General features: G+C 40.9%; 1 non-coding gene across 1 annotated transcript; it reads right to left on the bottom strand.

The window, feature by feature from the left end:
- Positions 1–292: 292 nt before the first annotated feature.
- On the bottom strand, positions 293–365 carry Trnak-cuu (transfer RNA lysine (anticodon CUU)). Its single transcript has one exon. It is a non-coding gene; the product is annotated as a tRNA-Lys (tRNA).
- Between the last annotated feature and the right edge of the window lie 7,243 nt (positions 366–7,608).

Genomic DNA, 7,608 nt, shown 5'->3' with positions numbered 1-7,608 from the left:
ACCCCTCTTTTATCATGCCAACATTCCAATAGCAATAACTAGCTTTACCAGAAATTATGAGAAACTGTTTCTTAGAAATGATGCCAACCCCCTGAGATTGTTCCCCCCTTTACCCCTCCCAAACCTTGTATGCTTCCCTTTATATTGACTTGTCTGGAAAATAAAGTTTGACAGCTTGATCAGAACTAGACAGGCTGTCCTGCCTCTCTCTTTTGTCTTGTCGCCCCATCGCCTTTCCTCTAGGTGGCTTAAAGGAACCCTGTTGATTGTCCTGCGGGTCGGGACACTTTGGCGCCCAACGTGGGGCTCGAACCCACGACCCTGAGATTAAGAGTCTCATGCTCTACCGACTGAGCTAGCCGGGTGAATTGGGTGCTGTGGCTCCTCTTTTTAAAATGTTAAAAATCAAACTTTTAATTTTTATTTTAATAATATACATATATAGCTCATGCCTTACAATTGCTTAAAATTGTTTCCTTTTTAATGCTACCTATTCTTAACTTTTACAATTATCTATACAAATACAATTCAAAAGAATTAATTAAAAATATGCATATGATTATTAACAGCTTCTCAAGCTTTTTAGTTATAAATGTTTTAACAGAAGAAACAACAACAACAACAACAAATAAAATTAGTTATCACATATGTTATTTTTCTATATTGGATGTTCCAAATCAGATTAAGACAAATATTATAACTGATTATTATAGCCAGTTACTTGAGATGTTTTAACAATTTGATGTTGGTCATATTACTGAGATTCCTCATAATTCTCAAAGACAAGATATTATGAAACAGGCCCATAGAACTTTAAAACAATATTTTTATAAACAAAAGAAGGGAAAATCACATCTCTATATACCAGGGAACTCTCTGAGTGTATAGAGAGGCATGTTTGTGTTTTTTCTGCAGGATGCTGAAGGAACATGCTAGCTGCCGAAGTATGCTGATGCTGAGACAAAGAATGATGCTGATTATAATCATTGAAAATGGCTACAGTCCTCAACACCTTTGGATGCCTCTTGCTAGTGCTGACACCACGGACATCTACGGACTCAACATCCCTCTTTTCATGGCAAATTTATTTAGCTAAAAATTGGACAAATTATAAACAGATTAAAGGGGAGATATTGGCTACTGCTGATTGCCCCCCTTCAGAGTGTCAAAAGGCCATATATTTAAATTTTACAGATTTCAAGTGCAGACCAAATAGAACGTGGCCTGCCATCTACTTTAAGACATCTTCAAGATTTACTTTGGTTGTTTGGGACCTTTGGGAGAGCCTCTGGACTTCTCCTGTGGGATTACATCTAAGTAAAACACAATGTTACACCCTCAGCTAGTTTTCTAACAGATGATGAGTCCACAAGGCCTCTAATCCTCCTACAAGGGGATGGTGCACACTTTTACAAATTAAGTTTACCACCTATGCAAAATCTCCCAATCCACATTGGCAGATAGGCTATGAATGGGATCTTCGCCTCTATGTACTTGGCTTTGATGCAGGTATTTTCTCTATTAAGCTCCTTAAAGAGCCTTTATATCATGCTCAGCCAGTCCCAATAGGACCTAATTCTGTGTTGATACCTCATCCTGTTCCTCCTAAAGGAATTGATCAAGACACCACCCTTACTCCTTCTATCAAAGACACTTCCCTACCTTCCGTATTTCCCCTCCAGCCACCAGCTAAGCCATCAGCTACTACACTGCCTGTACAGCCAGCTCCCACTAAAAATCTTGTACTTTCTTTAGTTAATCAGACTTTTCTCACCTTAAATGAAACTTCCCCTGAACTTGTTGAAGATTGCTGGCTGTGCTACCATTCCCAACCACCCTTTTATGAAGGAATTGCTGTTCTTGGTGATCCCCCCCATGCTGACGATCCATGGCGCTGCCGTTGGCAAAAGGGTGCTTGGCCAGGTCTTTCATTAACCCAGATATCTGGCCTGGGACTTTGTGTGATCCCTAGTGGAACAAATGTCCCCTCACTTTATGCTCACTTGTGCAATGAAACCTATTTTCCCCCTCCTGGCAATTATTTTATTCTCCCCCAGAGGGAACTTGGTGGGTGTGCCTTGATGGCCTTACACCTTGCCTCTCTGCCTCAGTTTTTCAACCTTGCCTCTCTGCCTCAGTTTTTCAAAATCGAAAGAAGGGGGAGAAACCTGAGTTTTGCATTCTTATTAAGATGTTCCCTCATTTAGTTTATTATTGCTCTGAAGAATTTTTTCACTTGTGGGATCAATCCACATCTACTGGAGACTCCACTTCTTTGAGCCGCCCTCGCAGAGAACCTATCTCTGCTGTTACTCTCTCTGTCCTACTTGGCCTTGGAGCTGTAGGAGCAGGGACAGGTATTTCTTCCCTTGTTCTTTCCAACTCTAGGTACACGGAGCTAAGTGCTACCATCGATCAAGACGTCCAACACCTTCAGCAGGGGATAATTGATCTCTCCGACTCCGTTGACTCCCTAGCTGAGATTGTCCTCCAAAATAGGAGAGGACTTGATCTCCTGTTCCTCCAACAGGGTGGACTTTGTGCAGCTTTAAAAGAAGAGTGTTGTTTTTATGTTAGTAAGACAGGAGTTGTAAAAGACAGCATGAAAATAGTCAGACAAGGCCTAGAAAAACCGTAAGAGAGAAAGAGAACAGAAAGAAAGTTGGTATGAAAATTGGTTTTCCACCTCTCCATGGCTCACTACACTTTTACCCAGTGTCCTAGGACCCTTTGTAGGTCTGTTATTGTTATTTTCTTTTGGACCATGGGCTTTTAAACGTCTCACAGCCCTAATTAAGAAGCGGATAGATGACCTGGCAGCCAAACCTATTCAGGTACATTACCATCGTTTGGCTATGGAAGATTGAGAGATGGCTACCTAAACCCCCAGAGCAAAACAGCCCAAACAGCACACTCTAGTGCCTTAACAGAAAGAGCATCCTTGTCACAGTCATTCCAGCCGGGACTCCAGAAGGAGCCCACAAGCTAAAGGCATCAATAACAATTAACTTGCTGGGCAGTTAGCCAATGACGGGCAACTTCCCAGGGCCACTCCCACCTAAGACAGGTGTTTCTGGAGGCTGGCAGAGATGACCGAACGGGAACGGGATGATGGATGACCGGGTCGATTCCTAAGACAGGCGCTGTCCCATTATTTTGATGCCTTATCTGCTTGCTGTCATCAATGGCTGTCTGACCTCTGCTCTCTATACAGAGAAGGGGGAATTGCCGGGAGCCATCCTCAGAACTCAGTGCCAAGAACTCTCCATACCAGGAGCCATCCCCACCTGGCTCTCAATGCCAGGAGACTTCGATACCAGGAGTCATTCTCACTTAGATCTCCATGCCAGGAACTATTCCTACGTAAATCTCAAAACCCCCTCCTTTTGATGTTCATCTGTAGATAGGTTACTGTAGCAACCCTTTTCCACTTCACCACCTCATGACCCCTCTTTTATCATGTCAACATTCCAATAGCAATAACTAGCTTTACCAGAAATTATGAGAAACTGTTTCTTAGAAATGATGCCAACCCCCTGAGATTGTTCCCCCCTTTACCCCTCCCAAACCTTGTATGCTTCCCTTTATATTGACTTGTCTGGAAAATAAAGTTTGACAGCTTGATCAGAACTAGACAGGCTGTCCTGCCTCTCTCTTTTGTCTTGTCGCCCCATCGCCTTTCCTCTAGGTGGCTTAAAGGAACCCTGTTGATTGTCCTGCGGGTCAGGACACTATGGAGATATGTTTGTACTCTCCACCTCTGTGTTTTATAATAGCCATGAGTGACATTAACTCTGTAAATATGCTATATTTTATATATTTTACCAGTAATTTTAAAAATGTCTGCCTACCACTCAATGTTCTAATGATAGTCTGTAAAATACCTACCATTTTAGGAAGAAATTATATCTACAAATGAAGATTGTATCAGTAGTAGAAAGTTGCTATTACCTTTTCTCCTAAAAATACTCATTCTTGAGTTTTGAAATGAATTTGCCTTATATTTCCTTTTAAGTTCAATAGAAATAGAATGGGACTTAGATAAAAAATGCAGAGACTGTTACAGATATGTACTTTGTGCATTATTTCCTCAAGTAATTGGTGTGTTGGCTCTATTTGTTCAAATACTGTCTGACAATCCCTATTCTTGGGAATAGATACTAGAAACAAAATATAGACAATTGTCATAACACATGGCTAGATCTATTAGGACAGACCTATAAGAATGTGAAAAAAAAATCAGGTGTCTGTTGCGGGATCTGAACATCCTGGGCCACAGCACTCGGTCTCCAGGAAGTGTGGGAGACCTGGTGTGCACCGGAGGCAGACTGGGAGCACACAGCTTGCTCCCGTGGCACTGAGCTTAGGTTCCAGTCCTGAGGCCTCTGGTGGGAGCCCTCAGATCTCTCTGCTTCCGGATCCAGATCAGCCTGGGTGGCAACGCCACATCTCCCGGTCCTGCAAGAGGCAAGAGGGGTTTCCGGGAGGCTGACTGGGAGGAGTCAGTGTGCTCTGGTGAATCCAGCGGGCCTCAGTAGGAGCCTTCAGGTGTCTGCTTCGGGATCTGAACAGCCTGGGCAACAGCACCCTGTCTTCGGGCAGTGCAGGAGGTAAGCTGTGCACCACAGGTCACCTGGGAAGAGGCAGCTTGCACTGGTGAGTCCAGCATTGACAAGACTAACTAACACCAGTGAGAACTAGATGGCAAAAGGCAAACGCAGGAATGTCACTAACAGAAATCAAGGCAATATGGCAACATCTGAACCCAATTCTCATTCAACAGCATGTCCTGGAAACACCATCACACCAGTAAAACAAGATTTGGATTTAAAATCACTGGTCATGATGCTGGTACAGGAACACATGAAGGACATACTTAAAGAAATTCAGGAGAAAATGGATCAAAAGTTAGAAGCCCTTGCAAGGGAAACACAAAAATCATTGAAAGAAATTTAAGAGAATACAAAAGCCAATCAGGAGGAAATGCAAAAATAACTTAAAGAAATACAAGAGAACTTTGGTCAACAGGCTGAGGTCATAAAAGAGGAAACACAAAAATCTCTTAAAGAATTACAGGAAAGCACAAACAAGCAAATGAAGGAGCTAAGCAAAACCATCCAGGATCTAAAATTAGAAGTAGAAACAACTCAATGCCGCAATAAAAAGACATAGACTAACCGACTGGGTACGTAAACAGGACCCTACATTTTGCAGCATATAGGAAACACACCTCAGGGTCAAAGACAAACACTACCTTAGAGTAAAAGGCTGGAAGACAATTTTACAAGCAAATGGTCTCAGGAAACAAGCTAGAGTAGCCATTTTAATATCAGATAAAATTGACTTTCAACCCAAAGTCATCAAAAGAGACTCTGAAGGACACTTCTTGCTGGTCAAATGAAAAATACAACAAGAAGAACTCTCAATCCTGAACATCTATGCTCCAAATGCAAGGGCACCCTCATACATAAAAGAAACTTTATTAAGGCTCAAAGCACACATTGCACCTAACACAATAATTGTGGGTGACTTAAACAATGCACTTTCCTCAATGTCAGGAAAACAGAAACTAAACAGGGACACAATGAAACTAATTGAGGCTCTGGACCAATTAGATTTAGCAGATATATATAGAACATTCTATCCTAAAGCAAAATAATATACCTTTTTCTCAGCACCTCATGGTACCTTCTCCAAAATAGATCATATAATTGGTCACAAGACAGACCTCAACAAATATAAGAAGATCGAACTAATCCCATGCCTCCTATCAGATCACTATGGAGTAAAAGTTGTCTTCAATAGCAACAAAAACAACAGAAAACCCACATACACATGGAAACTGAACAATATTCTACTCAATGATACCTTGGTCAAGGAAGAAATAAAGAAAGAAATTAAAGACTTTTTAGAACATAATGAAAATGAAGACACAACATACCCAAATCTATGGGACACAATGAAAGCAGTGCTAAGAGGAAAATTCATAGCCCTGAGTGCCTCCAAAAAGGAAATGGAGAGAGCATACACTAACAGCTTAATGACACACCTGAAAGCCCTGGAACAAAAAGAAGCTATTTTACCCAGGAGGAGTAGAAGGCCGGAAATCATCAAACTCAGGGCTGAAATCAATCAAGTAGAAACAAAGAGAACCATACAAAAAATCAACAAAACCAGGAGCTGGTTCTATGGAGAGGGTCTTGATCCTGGAAAGGATTGATCTAGCATTGGAAGGGAATATAAGGACAAAGAAAAAGGAGGGAGGTGATTGGAGAAGGGATGGAGAGAAGAAGGTTTATGAGACATATGGGGAGGGGAGATCCGTGAAAGTGGAAATAATTTGGAATGTAAACAAAGAATATAGAAAATAAAAATATTGCAAAAAAAAGAAAAAAGATAAAAAAAATCAAGTGAATAAGTCCACCTGAAATGTCAGAAAAAATATATAATGTCATCATGTCCCTTTAAATGTGATTGAATATTGCTCTTATTAATAGGCTATCAAATTTTGTAGAAAGTCAAACTCAAATCCTATTATGAAAATTTACAAGCACTCTTTTTGCCCTGAACTTGATTTCCCACATGCACATATCTATATGTTAATATATAAATTTGAGACAATGCTATTTTGTTATCAGTTGAACAGCCTTTTCTCATCCTATTGGATCAAAGGAAAATTCAATGGGATATGATTTTTGTTTCTGACATTAAACTTTGCTATAAAAATTTATCTTTACCTCAGATTCTGAGAGAGACTCAGAAAGATATGGATACCTTATCTTCTGAATGCAAGACTAATGTCAAGAGAGACTTCAAAAAGCCTTTCTGTGAAAGTATGAGAACTAACTCAAGATCTGGCACAGATTTTACCAGGCTTTGATGAAGGCTAAGTACTGTTTCAAGGCACTGCCAGTGATGTTTTGGAGTTAATGTTATGTAGTGATAAATATCAGATTACATTTTTTTATTCCATATAATTGTTTATTTACATTTCAAATGATTTCCCCTTTTCTAGCCCCCCACTCCCCAAAAGTCCCATAAGACCCTTTCTCTTCCCCTGTCCTCCCACCCACCCCTTCCCACTTCCCCGTTCTGGTTTTGCCGAATACTGCTTCACTGAGTCTTTCCAGAACAAGGGGCCACTCCTCCTTTCTTCTTGTACCTCATTTGATGTGTGGATTATGTTTTGGGTATTCCAGTTTTCGAGGTTAATATCCACTTATTAGTGAGTGCATACCATGATTCAACTTTTGAGTCTGGGTTACCTCACTTAGTATGATGTTCTCCAGCTCCATCCATTTGCCTAAGAATTTCATGAATTCATTGTTTCTAATGGCTGAATAGTACTCCATTGTGTAGATATACCACATTTTTTGCATCCACACTTCTGTTGAGGGATACCTGGGTTCTTTCCAGCATCTGGCAATTATAAATAGGGCTGCTATGAACATAGTAGAGCATGTATCCTTATTACATGGTGGGGAATCCTCTGGGTATATGCTCAGGAGTGGTATAGCAGGATCTTCTGGAAGTGAGGTGCCCAGTTTTCTGACGAACCACCAGACTGATTTCCAGAGTGGTTGTACCAATTTGCAACCCCACCAGCAG

This window comes from Apodemus sylvaticus, chromosome 9 (genome assembly GCF_947179515.1).
Source record: "Apodemus sylvaticus chromosome 9, mApoSyl1.1, whole genome shotgun sequence".
Lineage (NCBI taxonomy): Eukaryota > Metazoa > Chordata > Mammalia > Rodentia > Muridae > Apodemus > Apodemus sylvaticus.
Note: the sequence above shows the minus strand (reverse complement) of the source record. Positions and strands in the feature narration are given on the sequence as shown.